Source organism: Paroedura picta, chromosome 2 (assembly GCF_049243985.1).
Source record: "Paroedura picta isolate Pp20150507F chromosome 2, Ppicta_v3.0, whole genome shotgun sequence".
Lineage (NCBI taxonomy): Eukaryota > Metazoa > Chordata > Lepidosauria > Squamata > Gekkonidae > Paroedura > Paroedura picta.
In genome coordinates this window covers 59462332-59489105 of record NC_135370.1, presented here as the reverse complement: position 1 = coordinate 59489105, position 26774 = coordinate 59462332, and the positions used below count along the sequence as shown (strand labels likewise).

The 26774-nt window shown below is 44.6% G+C and overlaps 1 protein-coding gene across 3 annotated transcripts in view; it reads right to left on the bottom strand.

Annotated features, from left to right (window-relative positions):
- Positions 1 to 26774, bottom strand: part of DPP10 (dipeptidyl peptidase like 10) — a 950123-nt gene that overhangs the window by 848841 nt on the left and 74508 nt on the right. Inside the window, exon 1 of one of the 3 annotated variants that reach the window (XM_077320278.1) lies at positions 15361 to 15495. The exons of the other annotated variants lie outside the window; for them this stretch is intronic. The gene's annotated coding sequence lies outside the window, so the exon portion shown is untranslated. Of the gene's footprint in view, positions 1 to 15360; positions 15496 to 26774 lie in introns of those variants that run through there. 3 annotated transcript variants of the gene reach the window in all.

Genomic DNA, 26774 nt, shown 5'->3' with positions numbered 1-26774 from the left:
TGCCAGACATTTTATGATCTTCGCAAAGTGAAACTACCAGTGCCCTAGCTGGCCCTGGAAGACCTAGCCACAGTGATCCATGCAACACTCATCTCTAGACATGACTGTTATTCATTCTTTGTGGGTCTATCCTTGGGTTTGATGCATAAGTTATAGCTGGTGCAAAATGCAGCTATGTGGATCCTAACAATATGCCCCCTGGATGGCATATATTCAACCTGCTGTGCACCAATAATAAGGGCCTTTTCGCACGGGGATCTTTGTTGCAAATTGTTTGCGGAATGAAAAATCGCCATTTAAAATAGTGGAATTCGTCGTTATGCATACCTGCCTTTGTAGTGGAATCAGTTGCGTTTTTTAGCGTTTCCCACAGGCTTCCGGTCTCGGCAGAAATCGCTAGAAAGGAAGCGCTATTGCCAAGCTCGTCCCGCTCCTGGCCGTCAAGCAGCCAATGGGCAGCTGTTAGCATGCTCCCAAACAGCCCCTTTCCCTTTCAGAAAGGTTTAAAAAAAAAAAAAAAAACAGACCCATAGCAACGAATCTAGGTAGATTCGTTGCAACGGAGAGACCCATCCAGCTGCCTAATGTGAGCTGTCGTTTGATTGTATGATCGTTGGCACGCTGCCTCGAGTGATAAAAAAAAAAATCCCCCCCCCCTCTCACGGGCCCGATTTTCGGCTGAATTAATGTGTAAAAAATAAAGGGACTTTATTTCAGCAAACGGGCTTTTATGTGGTTTGTGCTTAGTGACTAAAGGTGAGGGACTGAAGCCAGGGAAGCCTCTAAACAGAAAGAGGCTCGCTGGTGCGTTTATCCCCGCTCGCTCGGAGAAAAAAAAATGGCGATCGCTTTGCCGGAAGTTTGGAGGACAGGCTCAGGGGGAGGGACTTTGAAGAACCCGCAACAATGGTAACGCACAGGTCTTTAGCGCTAGTGTTGCAGATTGGTTGCAGGAGTGTATCGCTATCCGGAGGGTGAATCCACTTTTCTGGATTCCCCTGAAAGCGCTACAACGAAGCGCTTTTTGCTGATTGGTTTCAGGAGTGTTGCAGATTGTCTGCGACGTCGTGCGTTAAGGCAAATTAGTAGCGTTTTCAATTAGCAACCATTGTGCTATTTTGAAGCCGTGCGAAATGGCCCTAAGAGTTTTGAGTAAGTTTAAGGTGCTGGTATTAACCTTTAAGGCCTTACATGGTTTGGGCCCCACATACATGCAGGACCACCTCTCCCAATATGCCCCAGAACAGCATCATACTCTGTCAATAGCAACTTGTTGGAGATGCCTGGTTGCAGAGAACTCTAACAGGCTTCAACCAGAGCCAGGGCCTTTTCAGCCCTGGCTCCTGCCTGGTGGAATGAGTAAAGTCCCGGGCCCTAATGGAACTAATGGCACTCTTCCACTAGGCCTATAGTTGTGGCAAGCCAAAATGAAAAACTACTATGGGCCTCTTTCCCTGCCTCCCCCACTTCCTCCATGCCCATCCTTTCTTTATAATCTCCCACATCACCCCGCACCCTACCTATGAATTCCATCATGCCTGTAAATCAGTCAGTTAAGAAGGCACAGGAGGCTGTCGAAGCAGAGACCGATATGGAAATTAACTTTAAATTGTTTCATATTTTAAGATGGTTTTAATGTTACATGTTGTGAGCTACCCCAAGCCTGCTTGCAGGGAGAGGTGGCCTAGAAATTGAAGCATACTAAAAACCATCAGAAATTATCCCTTTTTGGAAGTTTGTCCAGGATGACCTGTGCTAATTACCACTTATTGCATAACAGTGGTGGTCTTGAAAAGGCAATTGCATCTCCCATGTCAAAGCAACCAACCTATAACAATATTAAGTATTACAAAATGCTGCATCTAATGTATCTAGTTGTCATATTGTGCACAGAATCGAGCTACTACTACTTGTAGTACTATGGGCACACGCATGTCATTTAATCAGATAATCATTTAATCTGATTTGAATCAGATATATTTCAAAAGTTTGCAGCTTGTGAAAACTGTGGGCCATTCCGCACCAGGATCTATGTAGCAAATTAGTTGCGGAACGAAAAAATGCCACTTTAAATAGTGGAATTCGTCGTTATGCATACCTGCCTTTGTAGTGGAATCCAGTTGTGTTTCTATCGTTTCCCACAGGTTTCCGGTCTCGGCAAAAATCGCTAGCCAGGAAGCGATATTGCTGAGCTTTGTCCCGCCCCTGGCCGTCAACCAAACGAGCAGCCAATGGGCGGCCGTTTTCATGCTCCCGAAAAGACCCTTTCCCTTTAAGGAAGGTTTTTTAAAAAAACACACACGTTGCAACAAATCTGCGTTGATTGAGCTGCCGTTTCATCGTTGCCACGCTCCCCCCCCCCGAGTGAAAAAAAAATAACCCCCCCCCCCCCGCACAGGCGCAATTTTCGGCCGAAAATAGAGTGAAAAATAAAGGGAAAATAAACCAGCAAACGGGGCTGTGTGTTGCTTGGTGCTTGGTGACTTTAAACAGCTCTGGGGAGGGACTGCAGCCGGGGAAGCCTCGCTGGGTAAACGAAGGCTCGCCGGTGCATTGATCTCCGCTCGCTCCGAGAAAAAAAAATGGCGATCACTTCGGAAGATCAGAGGAGAGAGCCAGGGGGAGGGACTTTGCAGAAACTGCAACAATGGTAAAGCACAGAACTTTCCCGCTAGTGTTGCAGATTGGTTGCAAGAGTGTGGCGCTTTCCGGAGGGTAAATCCACTTTTTGGGATTTCCCTGAAAGCGCTACAATGAAGCGCTTTTTGCGGATCGGTTTCAGGAGTGTTGCAGATTGTCAAAGATATTGTGCATAACAGCAAATCAGTAGCAGCTTCAATTTACAACCATTGTGCAATTTTGTGGAATAGTGCGGAATAGCCCTGTGTGTGTACTGCGGAATAGCCCTGTGTGTGTACTGCACAGGAAAAGTGAAGGTAAGGTCTCCTAGAGCATTTTATCCATTATCATCATGCCATGGTTCAGACAATACAAGACTAGATTCAGTCAAAAAAGATATATCCTGATAATTGCAGAAAACATGCTTAGATCTATAAAATAAGCCAACATCCTATCTAGGGAACAGTGTCACTTCCTTTTTATGCTACCACTTTTTGTATATCCTACATTTTCTGCATTGGTAAGTGATGTGATGTCACATCAGATGCACAATGTCACTAATGTATATAATTTCTCAGAACGATGACAGTTACACACAGTTAGGAGCTAGGCTTTTTCACCTTAATGTGCAAGCAATCATTAAGTGTAAATCAAGTATTATGCTAAAATAGCCCCTAATCGACACAAGCAAGAATTTTCTGAAAGCATTTAATGCTAAGGGAGGGAAGGGGACACTCATACCTCAATGAGAAAAAAGGAGTTGTATGTCTTTGGGAATATGAACCATCATATTTTCAAAAAATTCTCAATGTGAATATTGCATGGAAACTGTAAAAAAAAAACCCTGAATTTCTAAACACAACAGGTTGTATCCTTCCATTCTGTTAAGCTAGTGGTAGAAACTTCCAACAGAAGAAATATTCTTCCAACTGAAGAAGCTCTTCTACCAGCACATTTTATAGTTAGATATTTAATTCTTATTTATGCTCTGATCTCCTTAATGGAGACCCAAAGCAGCTTACTACTAGGGATGTATGGTTCAGTTCAATTTATCTGAAAAAATGCCAATTAATTCTGAGTTGTTTTTTTCTTATAAATTGAATCAATACATTATTATTATTACTATTATTATTATATTATTTATTTCCCACTACTCCCGGAATTGCCTCATGGCGTGTTACAACAGTCCATTAATAAAACCCCATTAAAATTTAAGACAGGACATTAAAAAATTAGAACATGAGTAAGAAACATGGCGGTATGAGTCAAATATCCAACCTCCCATAAAAACATCCAATGGGGGAAGTGGCGAGGGGGAGCCATAGTCCGATGCCAATAGGTGACTGTGGCGTATTGCTGCCTTTGATGCCAAGGGGGAACCCTACCAGATCTTCCTCTCAGTCTGTGGCCTCAACCACAAACCTGGTGGAAGAGCTCTGTCTTGCACGCCCTGTGGAACACAGAAAGCTCCAACAGGGACCGCATCTCTCCCAGGAGCTCATTCCACCAGGTGGGGGCTAGGACCAAAAAGGCCCTGGCCCTAATTGAGGCCAGATGAGCTTTTCTAGGGCCAGGAACAACCAACAGTTTAGTACCCACAAGGCCCTGTGGGGGGCATAGGGTGACAGACTGTCCCTCAGATATGTGGGTCCCAGACTGCGAAGGGCCTTAAAGGTCAAAACCAAAACTTTGAACTGGATCCGGGCTACAACCAGTGCAGTTCCCTAAGCATAGGCTGGATGTGGGGCCTCCAAGATGTTCCTGTGAGGACCTTAGCAGCCGCATTTTGCACCAGTTGCAGTTTCTGGATCAAGGACAAGGGCAGGCCAGCCTAGAGCAAGTTACAGAAATCTATTCTGGAGGTGACCATCACATGGATCACCATGGCAGGTGATCAGAAGACAGGTAGGGAGCTAGTAGCTGAGCCTGGGTAAGGTGGAAGAATCCCTGGCAGGCTACCCTCTTGACCTGTGCCTCCAGAGTTAGTGAGGCATCTACGGTCACTCCCAAATTCCTGGCCTAGGAGTCGATCGTAAGTTGCGTCCTAGCCGGGATGGGTAAGTGCACCTTGTGACCTGCCCTTCTACTTTCCAGCCACAGGACCTCTATCTTGGAAGGGTTGAGTTTCAGATGACACTGTTTGAGCCATTCACCACTGCTTCCAAACATCTGGCAAATGGTTCCAGGGAAGTCCAGGGTGTAAACTGCATGGAGCTTTTATTCCAACCCCAAGTTGATTCAGTCCCTGCCCTCTACACAGAATGCAATTTCCATTTTGATTTGGGGCGATTTAAATTTTCCTTCTGCAGCAAGAAGGATTGATCCGGAGTGACCCTACTTTTATTGTGCAATATCTTGGAGTGCTTTTAATGCTCAATATATTTTTAAATCGCATTGTTTTGAATCTGGGCTCTCCTCCGTGGTAGGGAACCCATGACTGGCCACAGATGGTCATGTGATAAGCCTGCCTTAAAGGAGAAGCCCCTAATTTCTCTCAACTTGTTGGTCTTTGATTTTTTTTCTGCCTTCTTCGATCCTCTTAACCCCCCCCCCTTCAAGAAAAGAAAGGATTTTTTCCTCCCTCCTGACTTCTTGGATCCTCTCCCCCCTTCAAGAAAACAGTCTCCATTTGCCTACCCCCCTCTTCTGAGCCTCCCTAACCACGTGCAGAAGACTTTCCTGTTTTCAATGGGGAGGGGGTGAGAGGAAGACTCGAGTTCAAAGCGATCTGAATTCAACAGGATTGACAATGGAACAAACAAAGTAAGTGCAGACTCTGCCCAGGTGGCCATCCATGAGGAGATAGAGCCGAGTATCAGCATATTGATGACAGCCCAGCCCGAAACTTTGCACTAGCTGGGCCAGAGGGCACATAATGATGTTAAAGAGCATGGGGGAGAGCACCACACCCTGAGGGACTCCACAGGGAAGTTGATAGGAGCGTGGCAGCTCATCCCCCACAGCCATCCTCTGGGTCCAGTTATGGAGAAAGGAGCGTAACCAGCTAAGTGATGTGCCCTGTATCCCCATCCCAGAAAAGTGGTGGGCCAGCAGTTCATGGTTGACCAAATCAAAGGTGGCCGACATCAAACAGAACAAGCACAACCAACCCACCCCAATCCAGCCAGTGACAGAGGTCGTCCAGCAGGGTGACCAGCACAGTCTCCACCCTGTGGCTAGGATGGAAACCAGACTGATATGGATCAAGAGCCGAAGTTTCTTCCAAGAATGCCAGGAGCTGGTCCGCTGCATCCATTACAATGACCTTACCCAGGAACTCCATATGCAAAACCCAGGTCCAGCAATGGTTTCTTAAGGAGGTGAACCACTGCCCCCTTCAGCCACTCAGGGAAAACCCCAGTAGACAGGGAGAGGTTGATGTCCCTGAGCTGACCTCCTGTCCACTGGCCACCTCCTTTGAGGAGCCAAGTGCCTGTGTGGAAGTGCCAACCCAACAGGACTAAGTAGAAACTGAGACAGGAGTCACTTTTCCAGGGAGAGCTGAACTACTGTAATCAATGTACTAGTGCCCAGCAAAAGACCCAGGGTCCCCTCCAACTCAGTTTCTGCTTTAGAGATTCTCTGACATCAACGTAATCTGTTTGAATTGGCACTGCCACTGTGGCACTGGTTCCGCTGGGCAGTCTTGCACTGGTCCTGCCGCTGGGGTTGCAAAAATGCCCCCTTCACTTTCACTACAGAGATTCTCTGGGGCATTCTACTGGGCTTGTATTGCCTTGCTATTTTTTCCCATCATAGTAAACAATGGAGGAAGGGGCATCTTATTTCGGTACACATAGAATTGGACCCCCTTGTCCAATTTTTTGGAATTTGGGGGTTCTTCGGAAGATAGGTTTCAGCAATTATGCTGCAAATTTGGGGCCTCGACCTTAACCTCCCCCCACCAGGCTATTGAATAGACAATCTAAATTTCCCATAGACTTTAATGGCTACATAGGTTATAATGGAGCCAAAGTGTTTCTGGTAAGTCCAAACCTGAATCACTACACCGAGCCAATTACTTAGTCTGAAAGAGTATGACTAACCTAAGTTACCCAGGAAACCTCCATTATGGAATATGGATTTTATCCTGGGTCTCACAGATCCTAGGTAGCACTATAACCACTATCTATACCAGATAAACACAGCACCATTAGCTGAATACAGTAGAAAGAATACAACCCACGAACAAACCTGAACATTACTACAATACAATGAGTATAAAGGAATCTTTTTATCAGTATTTTGAGTTCATACACATTTTCAATTTAATATGTTATGAGGCCATAAACAATGAATTCATCTACTGTGATGAATGGAGCTATCAATCTACAAAAGATTCCAAATTCATTTCAATAGAGGAAATGGCTTCATGTATACTTTCCTTTGCTCACACCTGCTTTTATGCCCAATGGACAGGAGAAATCCTAGTGTTCTCTATGTATATGCAAACATGCAATACTAAAATGAAGCAATATATTTTTAATTTTCTCATCTATGCTTATCTGATCCACGTTAGAATCATAGGAATGGAAGGGGAGGACTATTTACCAGAATAAAATAAAAGGAGTTGCAAACCAGAATCAGGAAGAGAGGGGGGAACCCATCTCTGACTTAATCCCCTTAGGAGTATAAAATGCCATGGAGCTTTTATGTCAAAGGAAGAGAAAATGCTCAGTGGAACATTTTTTTACAGCAATCTGACAGAAATAGGCAAAGCCACTTAACACTGAGCGAGGTGTTTCCATAATATTTCAAACACAATTTGATCGAGAAACTCCCACTCAGCTTGCTATCAAAACACCCAGATGCTCTAACAACTAGAAATCATCCGTCTTCTTCACAACTGTTTAAAGGATTTAGAAAGCCCAAAGAGAATGCCAACTTTGTGTGGTCTCTGCTACTAACCTTTTCTAGGAAACCGGAGTTTAATGTACTATTTCAGGTCTGTTCTCAAATGTATCCTGATAAGCTTTCAAGTGGTACTATAATTGGATGAAGCCTTTCTGTAAAATTACTGCTATCAAATGCATTAAATGTCTAGGCCAAATCCAGTCCCATCACAGTTCATATGTTTACAGTGCAGTCACCCAAGGAAAGTTGCAAACCCATTTTGGTGTCCACAAAACTAATCAATCCCTGGAAAACACTGTTCTTACAATTTCTCTCATGGTCTTTTTCTGCTTTGAAAGGAAAAAAAAGGTGCAAGCATAAGACATCTGGCGAGTCAGATGGTGGCCTGAACACCCCAGCTCATGTTAGTTCCCTCATAGGTGGGCTACTTCAGGGGCAGGGATCATTAGCCAGTTGATGGTGGTGGAGTGTAGAGCTCTTTCGGGGGCATCAGCAGGAAGGCAGTCCCTCAGGTATACTGGGCCCTGAACTCATATGGCCTTAAAGCTAATTACCAGAACCTTTAGCCTGACCTGGAATTTAACTGGGAAGAAGGAACAGACCAGAGGACAGTACTAGAACTAATGGACAGAAATTACAAGGAAGTAGATTTTGACTAGATGTTGTGTGAGGAGGGCTAGTGCTAGCAGCATAGAGCAATAGCTGTCCAAAGATCCACATCCTAATAGGATGCAGATATCATCACCAAAAAGGTCAATAGTGTGATATTCCTCCATCTCTGAAAGTCTCATATAAGGAATGAAGAGTTGAATGCTCACTTTATTCCACCTCCTCCCATCAAGAAAACCATTTGATTTTCTGTCCTTTGTATTAGCGGCAGAAGAGGAACAGGCCTAACCATGTCTTTCTAATTTATGAGCTGTAGGAGTTTAAATATGTCCTCACAGACCCCGCATGACCTTCCCTCATTCCCTGCTTGGCAGGGAACCAGCCAATCATTTGTACTGTCCCCCTTGGGGTTTGCTGAATCCTTGGGTATCCAACTCAATTCTGGCACCCTTTACTTCCTAACAGAAAAGGCAATTCAGCAGTGGAGCTGTCTGCATTGTTAGGTAATGGACCTGATTTGCTGGAAGTTTTTAAGCAGAAGGTGGATGGCCATCTTTAATGGAAGCTGTAGATGTATATTCCTGCAATGAACCACACTAGATGATCTACAACAGTAGTAGTCAACCTGTGGTCCTCCAGATGTTCATGGACTACAAACGCTGGCAGGGGCTCCTGGGAATTGTAGTCTATGAATATCTGGAGGACCACAGGTTGACTACCCCTGATCTACAAGGTCCTTCCAAATGCCTAACACTCTATGAGAGGAGAACAAGAGACAATAGAAATATCAGTTCACTACCTGCCATCAGTGCTACAAAATAAATCAGGAAATTTTCTCTTGGGCCATGTGCACTTTGCATAGCAAGTGGAATTCCAAAAGAATCTTATAACATTATTATATACTAGTGAAGAAGCCTAATGCAGTCTTAATGCAGCGGGCGCTAGCGGGTCCTTGGAGAAGGCGGGGCCGGGGTGGGCGGGCCGCATCGAGTTGGGGAGCAGCGAGTGTGTTTGGGCACGGCGCGTGGTGGCTCAGCGGGCCCCCGCGGTGAGCTGGCTACCGGGGGCGGCGCGGCGAGGAGGTGAGGCGGCGGCTGGGCGTGTAGGCGAGTGATGGTGGCGGGCGTGTCTGCGAAGGCAATGGGGCCGCGGTGCGGGTCGGGCAGGCCGCATCGAGTTGTGGAGCGGCTGAGTCGGGGAGCGGCGAGAGTGTTTGGGCGCAGCATGGCACGTAGCGGCTCAGCGGGCCCCCGCGGTGAGCTGGCTACCTGGGGCGCCAGCGGCTGGGCGTGGAGGCGAGTGATGGCGGCGGGCGTGGAAGAAGGGGGGCGGGCCGGGAGGGGCTTCGTGCCTCCGATTAGGCAGTCCTGCGTGAAGGGGCCAATTGCGAGCCGCGCTGTGCGCGGCTCGCAATTGGGGTCTTGGCAGCCGAGTGACAATCGGAGGGGCCAATTGGCAGGTGCAAAGCACCTGCCGATTGGGCCCTCTGCTTGTCACTCCAGGGGAAGGGGCCTATAGGCACCCTTCCTCATCACGGACAGGGCCCACCTTCGGTGCCCTTAACGGATTATATTATCCGCTCCGCCAGGAGCGGTTAAAGACTAGTTGTAAAGCCCTTTGCATTCTGTAATGGAACAGGCACTAGCTCATGGCTTGGTGTGGGTTTAGTGCCTCACTTGGAAGCAGGCAACCCTAAGTGGAGGTTTCTGTGTGCACAGCAGTCTTGACCCTAGTTGGATTTATATACACCTAGATAGTGTGGAATTCCAGAACATGAACCTACAATCTGGCAACCTGACATCCTCTCTGACATGATTTCTTGACCTGAAATAGGTCAGGGGATGCTATGTGGTAGGTTAGGTGGCTGCGGAGTTATTATTCACTTTTGAGGCCCTACTTCCACACCTCAAGGAATATTTCCTTGACAGCCAACCTCCAGGTGGTGCCTGGAGTTCTGGAATTGCTGCTCATCTCCAGATTATAAAGATCACTCTTTGACAGCCTAACCAACTACTTATGGTTGTTATAAACCTGAAAAACAGTTATAGATTCCTTTGAGGAACAGTAGGATACAACTAGGGCAAGTAAACCAACTAAGGTTGAATCCTATGGTCAGTTTCCATGGCACACTCACCTGCAGAGGTGCAATTTTCACTAATTTGTCCACTAGGGCTAATCCTGTTACTGGTAAATTTCCTGAACCCTGGAGATAATGCAAATAGTAGCAACAAGAAAGAGGAGGTAGGGATGCTCTGGTTCACAATGTGTGCACCACTAGCAGATCACTGAATACTTTTCCAGCTTGATGTAGTGAGTTAAGAGCGACAGCCTCTAATCCCCCCATTCCACATGTACCCAGCTGGGTAACCTTGGGCCAGCTCTCAGTGCTCTCTCAGCCTCACCAATGTCATAGGGTATATGTTGGGTGGATAGGAAGGGTAAGCAACTGTAAGCTACTTTAAAACTCCTTTGTGTAGTAAAAAAACGGTATAAAATCTAGCTCTTCTCAAAAACAAAGATTTAAACTAGTGTTCTTAAAATATGAGCACTTTAAATTTGACTGATACTTGTTGCTTTAAAATGGGGTGTTTGAACATTTTCTAGAAGATTTCAACCAGGACAAAATGGACACGTTACATTTCTCAGAAATTTCATTTTTAAAAAGACTTGACATGATAAATTTCACAGTTTCTAATCTAGCTGGATGTTACAGATCAGCAGATATTCTTTGGTGCAGTTTTTGTATTATCCTTTGTTATTACTCGTGAAGATAAAGAGCATTCAGGCCAAATTATTCCCCACATTTCTATTGTGAGAAAATGTTAATAGGAACCTGTCCTTTTAATAAAAGTCTAGTGATGCCCCCACACCATATTTTACTTGCATCCTGAAAGGAATGGATAGATTGAATTTTCTATGATGTAGAACTGGTTTTGAATATTGAATTAACAGTGCTGCAAATTCTGCCCGGGCCTTGAAACATCTCTTCATGATTTATGGAATTGTTCAACAACAAAAAAAAGCCCCTGCAAGCACTGGGCAGGCTTCCAGTTTTGAAATAAGTTAAAGGGGGAATGATGGAAAGAGGGAGAGTAGAAAGAAGGAGGGATTGAACAAAGAAGGTTTGATTACACTTCCAAAATGAGACATGGATGACTGGTCTACCATAACACCCTTGGCCATGTGCTGTGGAGCAGAAATAGGTAGAATCAGTGTGGAGCACAAGCCTCACTACTCAGTGATTAAGGTAGGAGGGAATAGGTTTCGCACCTACTAATGAAAGCTCTAATTTTTTAGGTATGTCTATGCAGAACAATAATTACCATTAAAATTAATAAATATTCTCATTCTAGTCATGAAGTATTTTCTACCTAGCATGTAGGGCAGGGCGCATCCTGGCTTACTTCAAGAATTGCTGGCTGTAGGAAGTGGGCAGTGGTCATCCATCCATGGCCATAGTATGAAGCTCAAAAACACTTAAATAGGTGTCAAATCAGTGACCCAGATACATTTTGTTCATCCCAGCCACAGATTATCTGATCCTTCTTCATGTGGTGGGTTCAGCCTTTGTAAATCTATTTCTCTTACATTCTAAATCTTAGTGGACTATATACCCTCTCTGACATGCAGAGCCACTCTAGCTCTGACTCTTCCTTCCCTATCATCTGTAACAGTAGGAGCTGTTATTAATATTTTGCTAAGGACTAAGTGGGCAGAGAGTGGGCGTGGCCTGTCAGAGGCAGGGCATCCCGATTAGGCCCTGCCTCAGACAGATCACGCCCACTCAGGACTTTGGCCCAATGATTGGGCCAAAGTTCAGACAGGGCCCTCCCAGCCCAGCCAGGGGCAATCTGGATACATCACTGCCAGTCTGACCCTGACCACCGCAGGGAGGTCAGTAGGGCTGGCCAAGGGAGATGAGAACAGAGGCGTGGAAAGGCTACGCCAGCCCTTTACCCCCCAAGGCTGTCCTAACTATCATGTCCAACTGTAACTTTCCTCACTTTGCCTCAGAACACTGACAGAGCTGGCAGGAGGCTGGAGCGTCATCTCCCTCCCCACTCTCTTCAGGCTTGCTGCGAAGGAACCTCTGACAGCCCCTGACTGAGGGGAGGGAGGTATTTCTGAGAGCAACGGAGGGGAGTCTGAGGGGGCATGGGTGTGGGCATTCCTTTTGAGGGTGGGGAACTTTCCCCTTCTGCCAAACAGTTGCCTGACAGGGAGGCCACAGAAAAGCCCCTTCTCACTTAAAATACTGCTCTGGCCGGGGGTTAGATACAGCCAAGCCATGTGTCTTTCGTCTTTGCAACTCTCTCCAGATTTGAGGCCTACTGGACAGCGTTATTCTGCAGATGAAACTGGATGCATTAGCAGAGTTTCTTTTGTCTCCTGTTTCATCTGCACAACAACCCTGTGCAGTAGGCCTCAAGTCTTTCAATTCAACAACAACCTGTGTGGGAGGCCTCTTCTCTACCACAACCCTGTCCAAAGTAGCCCTTTCTGCCTGGGGAACTGATCTTTATACTCTGCAGGTCAGCTGTAATTCCAGGAGCTCTACAGGCCCCACCTGGAGGTTGGCTACCCCTGGATTGGAAATATTCCTGGAGGTTTGGAGGTGGGACTTCAACATCATACAATACCTCAGAGTCAAGCCATCAAAGGAGCCATTTTTGCCTGCAGTTGGTGCAGGTGTGTCCCCCTTGGGCTATGGGCTATGGCCAGCCCTTACCAGCAACTGAGGCGGACAGGCAGACCAGCATCAGTCCTGTGAGTCTGGAAAGTGCAGGAAGATCCAAATAAATATTTACAGACTGAAATTGTAAATAGTGAACAAGTAAATGGCTGGAGAGAGATGGGAACTGAAATAACTTCTTTCAACCTTGGCCTGGGAAATTAAAAAAAAACACTATACAAAACCTTACTTAAGGTTGCCAGCTTCCATGTGAGGCCCTCTACCCCCACCACCCTCATGGGGAGTCTGCTATTGGGAGAGGAGGGGAAGAAAATTGGAAAATGCTTTGAGACACCTGAGGCCTGCTGGGTTACTGTGGCCCATTCCCAGTTCTCTCAGACCTCTCACAGCCCCGCATCCCTCACAGGTTGTCTGTTGTGGCGAGTTGAACGGAAAAGGAGTTTGTAAACCACTTTGAGACTCCTTTGGGTAGTAAACAGGGTACAAAAATCCAGTTTTTTCTGAGGAGCAACCATGAAAGAAGCATGTGGACACATAACATTTTATCAACAGTGAAAAAAATGGAGACAGAAGGAGCAGGGTGGACACCTGTGTGCTGAGTACCCCATGTGTATTAGGGCAGGGGGACATTTCGGTGTCTGTGGCCTAATTCACACAAGAAGGGAAATGATGCAGAACTGGGAGGAATTGGTTGCAATGTAATCTCCCCCTAAGAAGAGCCTCCAGTCTGATTTTACCTTCACATATCTGAAGATATGGCTCTGGAAAGCTCATCTGTAACCACTATGCCACAATTCCCAAAGGTCAGTCCTCTCCTATACTCAATGAACATTCCAAACCACAGGTTCTTGACATCCATCTCTCCACACCCATGCCCTCATTTGCCACCACAACCTCCCACACAACACACATATCCAACCCCATGCCCTTACAGACTAGACAACTCCTCCCCTTCCTCTTCCCACTGCCAAGCTCTAGCACCCGTTACAATGGGCTTTGCCCCTAGTTCTTCTATAATTTATATCCAGGAATCAGTGTATCTTGCTGATTATCCTCATCCCACCAAGCTTCTGAAATGCCCACAGTATCTATGTTCTCTGGCACTAAGCCTACCAGCTCCCAATTTACTCCATATACTTCTGGCATTTGCATATAAACATCTAGAATTTCCCAGACACATTAGGTCTGCAATCTCCCTCCTGTGACCTCTAGACCTTGTCAGGCAATCAGCACCGTTTGTTATCCTCTCAGTGGGCAGTCCTAATCCATTCCCCTCCAGAACAGTAACAGTTACCCCTTCACCTTTTAGAGACCAGCAATCCTGAGCCAGAGACATTTCATCTCCTGTTGGCTTTCCCCCAAGATTTAGTTTAATAGCTGCTCTGCCACCTTTTTTGATTTTAAATGCCAGCAACCTGGTTCCTTTTAGGGACAAATACAGGCCATCTCTTTTGCATAGGTCTTGCTTATCCAAAAATCATCTCAATTCCTACTTAACTTAAATCTTTCCTCCCAACACCATCATCTCATCCTTACACTGAAACTCCTTATTTGTGCCGGCTTAGCTAGTGCTGACTTGGGTTCAGATTAATCTGAACTCAGCAGGATCGACAACAGAAAAAAAGTGCAGAACCAGGCCTGCTTTAACTTTCCTACCTAGCAGCCTACTTCCTTCCTCAAGGACCACACAACTACATTTCCCCACATAATTGGTGCCAACACATACCACAACCACCAGCTCCTCTCTAGTACTGCCTGCCAGTCTATCTAAATCACACATGATGTCCACTACTCTCACACCAAGCAGGCAAGTCACCATGTGGTCAGTACAGGGGTTCATAACCCATCCATCTATATGTCTAGGGACTGAATCTCCAACAAGAGTCCCCATCTCTCCCTGTCCAGGGATGGTTCCTTGGTGTAAAACAACTTTAGAGGGAACATGTCCTTTTTCATCAGCATGGTGCCTTGTTGCTCATTGACTCTTATGCTCCATGATAGCAGTGGGGATGCCATTCTCAAAGTGAGACACATCTAAAAAGTCCCCAAAAGTCTTATCTCTGTGCCTAATTTACTCTTTGTTTCTCCATGTGGCAGAACCAGCCACCAGCTCAAGAAATGCCAAGTCTGTGGGCCCTGTTCCAGCCTTCCACCCTTTCCCTTGGTGGGGCCTATCTCTTCCTGTCCATCACTTCCACCACTTACTGACTAGAATACCCCTTCCTAAGGGGCAGTAAAACCCCTCAGCTAGGGTCTTTGTGTTTTAAAGCCAAAACAATTAAACTTTGGGTCCCACCTGGTTTTCCTCCCCTGGGCCCTTCCAATGCACTAGTTCTACCCAAATGGGGGACATCAGGTGGTCCAGAGCACCAGTCACCTGCTTATGCCCAAAACTCAGGTTTATTAAACTATTAACAATTAGATTGGCAAATTTACACTCCCTCCAGCACACCACATGAAATCAAGCCACAGTACTTATGCATATTCCAGGCATGAACTTAAATGAATACCAAACTGCACTCTTTCCCTACACCCCCTACTGAAGAGGGGAGAGGCTCCCATGGACACTGGCCCACCAGTCTCACCATACACTTCCTGGGTGGCTGCTTCTCAGGATTCCCACATGCTCTCTTGTGGCCAGGCTCTGTCCCTCAGCATAGGGCAACCAGGGCCTTCTCTCTGGAGAAAAATTTTGCCACCTTCCCCCTCAGAGATCCTGAAGAGACTGCCTCCAATCAGCAAGTCTGGAGCCTAAATGCCCATAAGCTCCTCCCCCTGGTGGAGCCTGGCTCCTCCATCCTCATTAGGACATGTGACCCTCTCCCTTCCCTTCCAGGAAGCATAGGCAATTACAGCCTTTCCACCCCCCTAGCAGCCATTTTAAAATACAGGCCCTGGGCATCCATTTCAGAATTCAAATCTACCTCCAGGACTCATTTTGCCATATTCCACGTCAGCCATCTTGGCCTCAAGGTGCAAATGTATTCCTTGGGGACCAGGAGTTTCTTATACCAAGCACACCCCCATAACTTCCATTCAGTTGGCAGGTTGTCATATATGTTACACTCAGTGCAATACACTGGATAGCCCCCTACCTAATAGCCTTTTATTATTAATGTATTTTAAAATACAACTTCCAATTCATGTAATTTTGTTTGTAGAAATCATGTGACCTTTTAGGGATGTGGAAAAACATGTGTCCTTGTTTCCTCACACTGCTACTGAGCTAGCTAAACTTACCTATTTATTCCATTGTTCCAGACATTTTTTCACTGAAGCTGATACTTCATCAGAACAAGGCATACTACCTCACAAAGTTAGGCCTGCTCCCAGGAACCCTAAGTAAATCGGCTAAAAACTCCCCCTCCACACACACACTGAAGCCACTTACACTGATTGGGAGCTAACCAATTAAGGAGGATAAGTGAGTTGATGAACAATACATCTTTCTGAAAGAGAGCTGCTCAGGCCTTGTGAGGCTGCATTTTACTTCAAATGCTAATTTAATTTCAAATGTTAATTTAGCCCTTCTAGACTTGGATTAAAGAGGACTCTAGCTGAAAAGCTCAGCAGTTACAAAGGTACAGAAGGTGGGGGGCAACCTTCTTTAGTGGAAAACCAGCATGTTCATCTGCCTTTTGCTAAGAGTTCATTTGCCTTTGCTCTGGCTGGCCCTTGTAGGCATATTCTATGATGTGTCTTTAAAACTATTTCTTGCTATTACTATGGTTCCTATGTCCTTGGAACACACCTACAGATGAGTTCAACATTGAGTGTCCCTGGAATCAATGTGTCAAGATAAGGACTTCTCCCAACTACTTCTAATTAACTCTCACCTTGCTGGGGGTGAGGGTTGGACCTTCTCGTTACTGCAGATGAAGTGATGTCAGATTGGTAACACCTGAACCACAGTTTCTGATTATACATTGAGAATGACCTGACATCTGGTTACTAGCTAAATTACTATAACATTTTGCTTGGGCCTTTGAGTGGGCCCCACATGGGAGATTGACCATAAGTATTCTCTTATGTCTTATTCCCTTGGTTTTACTTTTGTCTTATTTTGGGGTCTGATCATTCTGTGCAACATCTGACCTTATTGGATGCCAAATATTTTGTTGGTCAGATTTCTTGTGCTTGGACATTGCCTATTCAGCATGGGCTCTAGATTATTTATTCAGAATCCCTCTGCTTATGACTAATGAGTATTATAGCCACTTATATTAAAATATGGGGAAGAAATTGAGGTAGTGACAGATTTTATTTTCCTGGGCTCCAAGATCACTGTAGATGGGGACTGCAGCAAAGAAATTAAAAGATGCTTGCTCCTGGGGAGGAAAGCTATGGCTAATTTAGACAGCATCCTAAAAAGCAGAGACATCACCCTGCCAACAAATGTGCATGTAGTCAAGGCTATGGGCTTCCCAGTTGCAATGTATGACTGTGAAAGTTGGACCATAAGGAAGGCCGAGTGTCAAAGAATTGAGGCTTTTGAACTCTGGTGCTGGAGAAGACTCTTGCGAGTCCCTTGGATTGCAAGGAGAACAAACCAGTCAGTCCTAGAGGAGATCAGCCCTGCCTGCTTCTTAGAAGGCCAGATCCTGAAAATGAAACTCAAATACTTTGGCCACCTCATGAGAAGGAAGGACTCCCTGGAGAAGAGCCTAATGCTGGGAGCGATTGAGGGCAAAAGAAGAAGGGGACGACAGAGAATGAGGTGGCTGGATGGAGTTACTGAAGCAGTAGGTGCAAACTTAAATGGACTCTGGGGAATGGTAGAGGACAGGAAGGCCTGGAGGATCATTGTCTATGGGGTTGTGATGGGTTGGACATGACTTCACACCTAACAACAACAAAATATTAAACTATTATTTTCTCACTGACTAGTAGTTTGTCTTGTGCGCCTCAACAGATATAAAATAATTTTTAGTCTGATTCAAAGTTATTGCAGGAACTAACCATGCAAGTGCCTTTCTCAGCTACAGCTACCTAAAGCCTTTTGTTTAGTGTGTCTCTTCCCTGGATTGGGTTGGGACATCTTATTTTGTTCCCAGATGGGCTTTGGGGTTGCCTCTGGACTTCTCAGCTCTTGGGACAGACTGGGCAGGGGGGGGGGGCGCTTGGCAGATTACCAGCAGGATGCTGGGACAGCCCAACTCCCTGTTTTGTAACGCTTGATAGGTATTCTGAGAGGCAGGGTGACAGGTTAAGGGGTGATCCTCTGCCAGATCGTACATCTTCTTTAAAGAATGTGAGAATTATCTTCAATTTTTAGATTTAGTTTAAATTTGGACCCCCTGGTTTTTTTTACGCCCTAGCTTTATTTAAATGCTAACTGCATTTTTTGATTTGCTTTCCTTTTCCTGTTTGTGAACTCACTATTCCTAGTCTCAGGTACTTTAACCTATTGGGATAACAAAGTTTCAAAGTGAGATTAGAGTTTAAACTAGCCTGGTGCCCTCAATTTTAATTCTTGTCCTTTGTTTGACCCTCTGTTTATCCCTTTCTATACTGCAGTAAAACTAGTCAAGAACCTCTGGGTCTGTTTAGAATTAAAATTAGCTACACCTGAGTAATCTGAGCAGCTACAACCAAACTAAAATTTGAACTAGACTAGACCAAAAAATTGTGACAGAAACTGAAATTAGCTACACCCGGGTAGTTTATGTAATTACAACACTAAGGAGTTACACAATGTTGGAATATAAAGGTATTTAACTATTTGCCCTCCTTACTATTGGAATAGCCTTTTAAAATTGTTACTAACACATATTATTAATCTAATGTATCTATGCCTCATTGATTTAATCCCTGTATGTACTAATTTGGCATAGTTGAGCGCTATGTTTAAACACTGATGAAATAGAATTAAAATTAGCTATACTTGAGTGGTTTGACTAGCTACAACACTGAGAAGTTAAACAATGCTGGAACACAAGGGTATAACTATTTGCCTTCTTTACTATTTCAACCCTTTTCACTTAGTTTATCTGGATAGAATTTTATATTAAATATATCAATTATATTAAATATATATGTATGTAATCTATATATTTTAAAAGCCACTTACTCTCTCCTTGAATGTCTGCTAAACTTGCCTGTTTAGTCCTTCATGCCAGAGGAGGGAGGCTGAAGTTGGTTACTTATTCCTTTGAATAAGCAGCCAACTTGAGCCTCCATCATTCTAGACACTAGAGCAGGGCCTGCTACTCCACACCTATTGGCTAATATCTGCCCAACATTCTACTCCTGCTGGTTCAGGTTATATACCAGGCACGAAGGAATGTCCTTTTTAGGGCAGTGCTCTACACATGCAGCATGCCACTAAAATTAATAAGGTAATCCCCTAATAAGAAAAACCTCTAATTAACAACTTGGTTTTAAAAGATGAGTTTTACCCTTATATCTAAAAAAGTAAGGTAGGTGCTAAGCAAGTTCCAAGAGGTAAGACGTTCCAAAAGATGAGTGTTATGATATAAGTCATTTGCCTCACTTCTGAAGGCAAGGGCACAACTCCCAAAAGGAAATATTGTTGCCCCCATACTGCCTATGAATCCTGAGGATGAAAGAGTAGTGTCTTTCCTGATAGCACTACAGTAGTAGCTAGGAAGCTGAAGATGGTTACTTATTCCTTATTCCCAATTCCTTGTTGTTATTAGATGCGAAGGCGTGTCCAACCCATTGCGACCCCATGGACAATGATCCTCCAGGCCTTCCTGTCCTCTACCATTCCCCGGAGTCCATTTAAGTTAGCACCTACTGCTTCAGTGACTCCATCCAGCCACCTCATTCTCTGTCATCCCCTTCTTCTTTTGCCCTCAGTCGCTCCCAGCATTAGGCTCTTCTCCAGGGAGTCCTTCCTTCTCATGAGGTGGCCAAAGTATTTGAGTTTCATCTTCAGGATATGGCCTTCTAAATTTGCACCTACTGCTTCTGTGACTCCATCCAGCCACCTCATTCTCTGTCGTCCCCTTCTTCTTTTGCCCTCAATCACTCCCAGCATTAGGCTCTTCTCCAGGGAGTCCTTCCTTCTCATGAGGTGGCCAAAGTATTTGAGTTTCATCTTCAGGATCTGGCCTTCTAAATTTGCACCTACTGCTTCAGTGACTCCATCCAGCCACCTCATTCTCTGTCGTCCCCTTCTTTTGAATTTTCCTTAATAACCCCAAGCCCGCTACATATCTAGCATATGTATATGTATACACAGAATCTCAGGCCTGGTTTGAAAAGTGTATATGAAAGGACTCCTACATGTGTGACTCAGCACTGAGTGCCAATTGGCGTGAGGTCTTGTGGACGGCTGGAAATTCCATTTCCCTGCCAGCCCCCACACCTATATTTTCGTCCAGTTGTGTTCCTCTCACTTCCTCAGCTTCTGCCCCTGCTCTCCCCATGCACACCTTCCTGAAATCCAGATCCAGTTTCTTTTCTCTTTTTTAATTTCCTTTTACTTTTTTATAGCTTCTACCCTCACTCCAGGAGGATTGCTATTATATATAAGGATGCCAGGCCCTTGACTATTTGCAATTTGTCACTTTTAAGTAAAACCATCCAGTATCCACTTGAGAAAGGCTGCTCTATACCATAAATGTGTGAGTATCCAGAGTTCTGCCTTATGCAACTGATGGAGTAGACTCTAGACAATGAAGGTTTATGCTACGATAAAAACTTCTTAATTTTGAAAGTGTTTATTGATGGCTTTGTAACAGTTTTTTGCATGAAATCTTTGTAATGATTCATCACTGCTAAGCATATGCACTGATTTCAATAGTCGTTAGTCCTGTGTTGAAAACTCTCCCTCTGAACTCAGAAAGAATAAATTTAAAAGGATTAATGTTGACTGGACTGTTATTACTCTGAGGAAGTATAAGCATTAACACTGCAACAACAGTAAATCACAGTAAGCAATGACAATTTTAAAAAGTAAGTACTCCTCATGGGGTCTTAAGAAAATACAGCTCTTCTTTAAGTAAGGTGAGCATATTTGTACCAACGGTTGGACACAACAGAGCACTTACATAAAATCTCTATTAACACCTATTGTAACACTCATACATCTGCTTCACTCATGCAAGAAATTATCATTGCCTGTGGATAATTCTGTGTCCACACTGATTATTGAGTTATTTTAATCACAATTGGGCATATGCTATATAAAGTTCAGTGACCATTCATCACTGGATTCATTTATCATTTAACAGAAGATTACTGAAGTATAAGTGCAAGACATAGATTGGTTTCACTTAAATACTTAATATCTTTGAGGGAAATCCATAATTCTGTTTAAAATAGATTATAGAGGTATTTTTAAACACAGGCAGCTCAATCCCAAGAGACTGCTGTAGCTATAGCAGTGATGTCATTAAAATTATGTAAGTGGTGAAAGAGTAACCCCTTTGAAAAATCTTCAGTAGCAAAAGAAAAAATGTGTTCTGTGACACAAAATTTGGGAGATGGGAAGACGATTCAAATGAAGTTTATAATAACCCGTGGCAAGGAAAATCACATGGGGCTTTTTGCACGCCTTCAAAATCGCACAATGGTTGCCAATTGGAAACGCTATTGATTTGCCATAACACACGACGTCGTAGACAATCTGCCACACACCTGAAACCAATCTGCAAAAAGCGCTTCCTTGTAGCGCTTTCAGGGAAATCCCAAAAAGTGGATTCACCCTCCAGAAAGCGCTACACTCTTGCAACCAATCTGCAACACTAGCGAAAAAGACCTGTGCGTTAACATTGTTGCGGTTTCTTCAAAGTCCCTCCTCGTGAGCCTGTCCTCCAAACTTCCAGCGAAGCGATCGCCATTTTTTTTCTCCGAGCGAGCGGGGATAAACGCACCAGCGAGCCTCTTTCTGTTTAGAGGCTTCCCTGGCTTCAGTCCTTCACCTTTAGTCACTAAGCACAAACTACAGAAAAGCCCGTTTGCTGATGTATTTTCCCATTAATTTTTACACATTCAGTCAGCCGAAAATCGGGCCCGTGAGAGGGGGGGGGATTTTTTTTTTTCACTCGGAGGCACCGTGGCAACGATCAAACGACAGCTCAAACACACCAGGCAGCTGGATGGGTCTCTCCGTTGCAACGAATCTACCCAGATTCGTTGCTATGGGTCTGTTTTTTTTTTTTAAACCTTTCTTAAAGGGAAAGGGGCTGTTTGGGAGCATGCTAACGGCTGCCCATTGGCTGCTTGACGGCCAGGGGCGGGACAGCTTGGCAATAGCGCTTCCTTTCTAGCGATTTCTGCCGAGACCGGAAGCCTGTGGGAAATGCTACAAAACGCAACTGGATTCCACCACAAAGGCAGGTATGCATAACGACGAATTCCACTACTTTAAATGGCGATTTTTCATTCAGTGACCAATTTGCAACAAAGATCCCGGTGCGTAAAGCCCCCATGAATCCTAGCAAGAGTTTCTACCAACACCATTAAGTAGATATCAGATAAGTAGACAGTATCCAAAGCACTGTTCCATTGAGTAATTACAAAATGGGATTCCGAGTTGTCCAGACTACATTACTATAGAAAAATATCTTGCCTTACATCCAAAGTCTTTAGTGAGACTTACTTCCAAGTTAGTGTTGCGTATAACACTGCATTCTGAGATTCCTAGCTTGCCACACCTAGAACTGCTTATTAATACAATGCTTAGCACAACAGAGTTCCTGCCAGTTTTGTGCTTACAGCACTAGGGCCGGCATAAGAATAGAGAAACTGGGAAATTCAGAGCGGGTTGATGGGAGAAAGGAGTACAGCCTGGAGACCAAAGTGAATTGAAGTGGGTCCAAACTAAAACCTTGCCTTAAAAACAAAAAAGATCTTCACTCCATTTCCTGAGGCAAAATGTTATCCAGACTAGGAGACAAAATTTCATTAAGGATTTGTTCAATATATGATAATCAACATTATCCTGGGTATCCCCTGGAATTACAGCATATCTCCAGAGATCAGTTCTTCTGGAGAAAATAGATATTTGTAGGATGGACTCTATGGCATTGTACCCCAATGAAGTTCCTCCTCTCCCCATCCTCCACCCCAAATCCTCAGGAGTTTCTAGCAACCCTTTCCCAAACATTTTTGAGACTGTGGGCAACTTTGGAATTCTGACACAGGGTGGTGGGCACAACCACTAGATGACTGCCACAGAATGTGGAGCCAATTTGCAAAAAGGAAGCCTAAATGCAGGGGAGAAGAAGGGTAATTTTTTTTAAAAAATACACTGGGAAAGAAAGTGAGAGGGAGAAAAATAGCAGCTGCCTCTGATACAATGTTATTTTGATGTGCCCAGCCAGTAAGATCTCCTAGGCAGGTAGGTGCCCCACCTACTTTCTAAAACATTTGGTGGGTACTAGGAAAGGTGTTGGGGGGCAATGTGGCATTTATGGGCACCACATTGGGGGCCCATGTTTTATAATCTATAAGTAAATAAGTTGCCTTAGACTTAAAGGTAGATCTGTATATCCAACAAACAAAGTTCCCATTTATAGATCCTTCAGTAGTAAGGAATCTCTTAGTCTGGCAAATACTCCGGAAGATAGAGACAGAGTTCAACGAGATCTGAACACAATGGAAAAATGGGCAAATGAGAACAAGATGCAATTTAATAAAGATAAGTGTAAAGTTCTGCATCTGGGTCAGAAAAATGAAAAGCATGCCTACTGGATGGGGGATATGCTTCTAGGTAGCACTGTGTGTGAACGAGACCTTGGGGTACTTGTGGATTGTAAACTAAACATGAGCAGGCAGTGTGATGCAGCGGTAAAAAAGGCAAATGCCATTTTGGGCTGTATCAACAGAGGCATCACATCAAAATCACAAGATGTCATAGTCCCATTGTATACGGCACTGGTCAGACCACACCTGGAGTACTGTGTGCAGTTCTGGAGGCCTCACCAAGAAGGACGTCGATAAAATCGAAAGGGTACAGAGGAGAGCGACGAAGATGATCTGGGGCCAAGGGACCAAGCCCTATGAAGATAGGTTGAGGGACTTGGGAATGTTCAGCCTGGAGAAAAGGAGGTTGAGAGGGGACATGATAGCCCTCTTTAAGTATTTGAAAGGTTGTCACTTGGAGGAGGGCAGGATGCTGTTTCTGCTGGCTGCAGAGGAGAGAACACGCAGTAATGGGTTTAAACTTCAAGTACAACGATATAGGCTAGATATCAGGAAAAAGTTTTTCACAGTCAGAGTAGTTCAGCAGTGGAATAGGCTGCCTAAGGAGGTGGTGATCTCCCCCTCACTGGAAGTCTTCAAGCAAAGGTTGGATACACACTTTTCTTGGATGCTTTAGGATGCTTAGGGCTAATCCTGCGTTGAGCAGGGGGTTGGACTAGATGGCCTGTATGGCCCCTTCCAACTCTATGATTCTATGATTCTTATAAAGAGGTAAATGACGAAGAGAGTTGATAAAACTATATTGTTGACTTTTCACCTCTTTCTCTTTACAGTCTCTGAGTCTCGCAATAATTCAAGGGACTGGGAAAACCAAGTATATACCAGAATATGCTGTAAGGATCTGTAGAACACAATACAAACCCAGCAGCTATCAATCACTACCATCTTATTCCAAGGGAGAGTACAGGCTATTCAAAGATTTGTAAAATCTAGCATTAAATTCTATCTACCTTTTTTTCTGCAATGGAATTTCTAGAACATTTCATTTTTGATGATGATGATGATGATGATGATTCGATTTATTTCCCACCACTCCCTACAGGCTTGTGGCGGGTAACAATAGTCTTAAAATCCTCCATTAAAACCCCCGTTAAAAGACTATAAAAATACCCAACACGGCGGAAAATACCACTCTCCCCTACTCGAACAAGGGCAATGAGTGATGGAGGGTGATGATGACTACTTCAAAAAACCCCAGGGGGGCAATGTTCTTCCTTGCCAATCCCAGCCTCAACCATAGACCTGGCGGAAGAGCTCCGTTTTACAAGCCCTGTGGAACAATGACAGCTCCCGCAGGGCCCACAGCTCACCCGGGAGCTCATTCCAGGACAGAGAAAGCCCTGGTCCTGGTTGAGGCTAGGCGCACTTCTCTGGGAACGGGAACAATCAATAGGTTTTCTCCCACAGAGCGTAGAGCCCTGTGGGGCACATAGGGCGACAGGCGGTCCCTCAGGTATGTGGGTCCCAACCCGCGTAAAGCCTTAAAGGTTAAAACCAAAACCTTGAACCGGATATGGACAGCAATTGGCAACCAGTGCAGCTGCCTCAGCACCGGCTGGATGTGGGCCCTCCAAGGTGTGGCAGTGAGAACCCTAGCAGCTGCGTTTTGCACTAGCTGAAGTTTCCGGATCAAGGACAAGGGCAGGCCGGGGGTGTGGCTAAAGATGTCGTCCTGAGAGGGTGGCAGGGCATCTGCTCTGCTATCTCTGAAGCCTGACAGGGGTCAATTGTGCAAGCAATTGGCAGAAAAGAGGAGGGGTACGCAAACCCCACCTCACCTTTCTACCCAGGAAGTTCTTGGGGCCGTCTCCAATCCTTTAGGGAGTATATCTCCCTGGATTATAGGCTGTCAGCGTTCCAGGTCCAGAGGACGACTGCCATTTTCTACCTCGGACTTTCTTTTCTTTCTTTAATCTTAAAGTATCTGCTTCAACCCTACATGATGATTTACCACAAATGAACGCTTTGAACTGAGGGGAGGACATCGGCTGAGTTCCAAAACATCATTTACTGCAAGTATCTCTCGCTTTTTTTTTTCTTCGTCTCTCTTCCTGCATCAAAGCCCTTTGTCTCCCCCCTCCTCTTACTCTGCTCTGCCTGAAGCCACCTCGTTAAGAGGCAGGCTAATTCTCCTAACTAAGCAGAAGGAGGACTCAAATCAACTCGAATTAATTGGCAAAAGCTCTTATTGTAATTGTTTTGGTTTTCGGAGATAAGAGATAAGAGCTGTGAGGGAAAATCTCATGAGAACTCTGTGCCAGTACGAGAATCTCTGCCTTAACCGACTTCAATACGTCACATGCCTGTGCCGGAACATTAGAGGATAAAACAGAGGACCTCTACTGGCCACTTGTAAAATTGTTTGAGGCCGGGTTTTTTTTAAGTCAAAATCATGTCTATGTTAAAAAGATTGGCTCATCTAATAGAGATACAAACCCAAGATTACAAAGTATTTTTAGATGGATTGATCAAAAATATCTCCAAGGAGATCCAAGATGGCAAGGAAGAAGTCTTCAATAGGAATGATGGATCAATAACAGTGACTGATGACAGCTTTAAACAAGGTGGAAAACCAACAGCAGAAGAGAAATCTGAAATTCATATCTTCAAGGAGATCCAAGATGCCAAGGAAGACGTCTTTAACAGGAATAATGGATCAATAACAGTGGCTGATGACAGCTCTAAACAAGGTGGAAAACCAACAGTAGAAGAGAAATCTGAAATTCTGGAGACGGAAAATGGGATGCCGGAGTTCTGCAGCCCAGATAAGGACACCCTTTTTAAAAAGACATACAGCCATCTCAAAGCAACAGTGTACAAAAATCAATCAAAAGAAATATGGATCTGCAGTGAAAGTAACCGATTTAAAGGATCTCTCTGGGGAAAAAATTGCATTGATACTGGAGTCCAGGAGGTGCAACGGCCTCAAGATTTATCGATGCATACTCTGCGGGAAAGAGTACAACTGCACTTTCTACGCCAAAGGCCATTGGGACAGAATATAATTTTACGGGAACGACAAGATGTAGCAAGCCTCGAGATGAGACCCCCTTAAGAAGACCGAAAGCTCATATTACTTTATGTTTAATGTTATACTGTATTCTATATTTCCATTTTTATGAAAAAGGGGAAGCAGTGTCTCTTTCTCTCTTGTTTTTTTTTGTCTCTTTTTTTTTGTAGGCATATAGGTAATATAATCATTAGTGCTGAAAATGTAAAATGCAAAGCTCTCAACTTATACCTGTCAGGATGGCTCTTAGAATGGGTCAAGTATAAATGGTTTGTAGATGTATCTGTATTAAGGATAAGGAGAAATTATGAA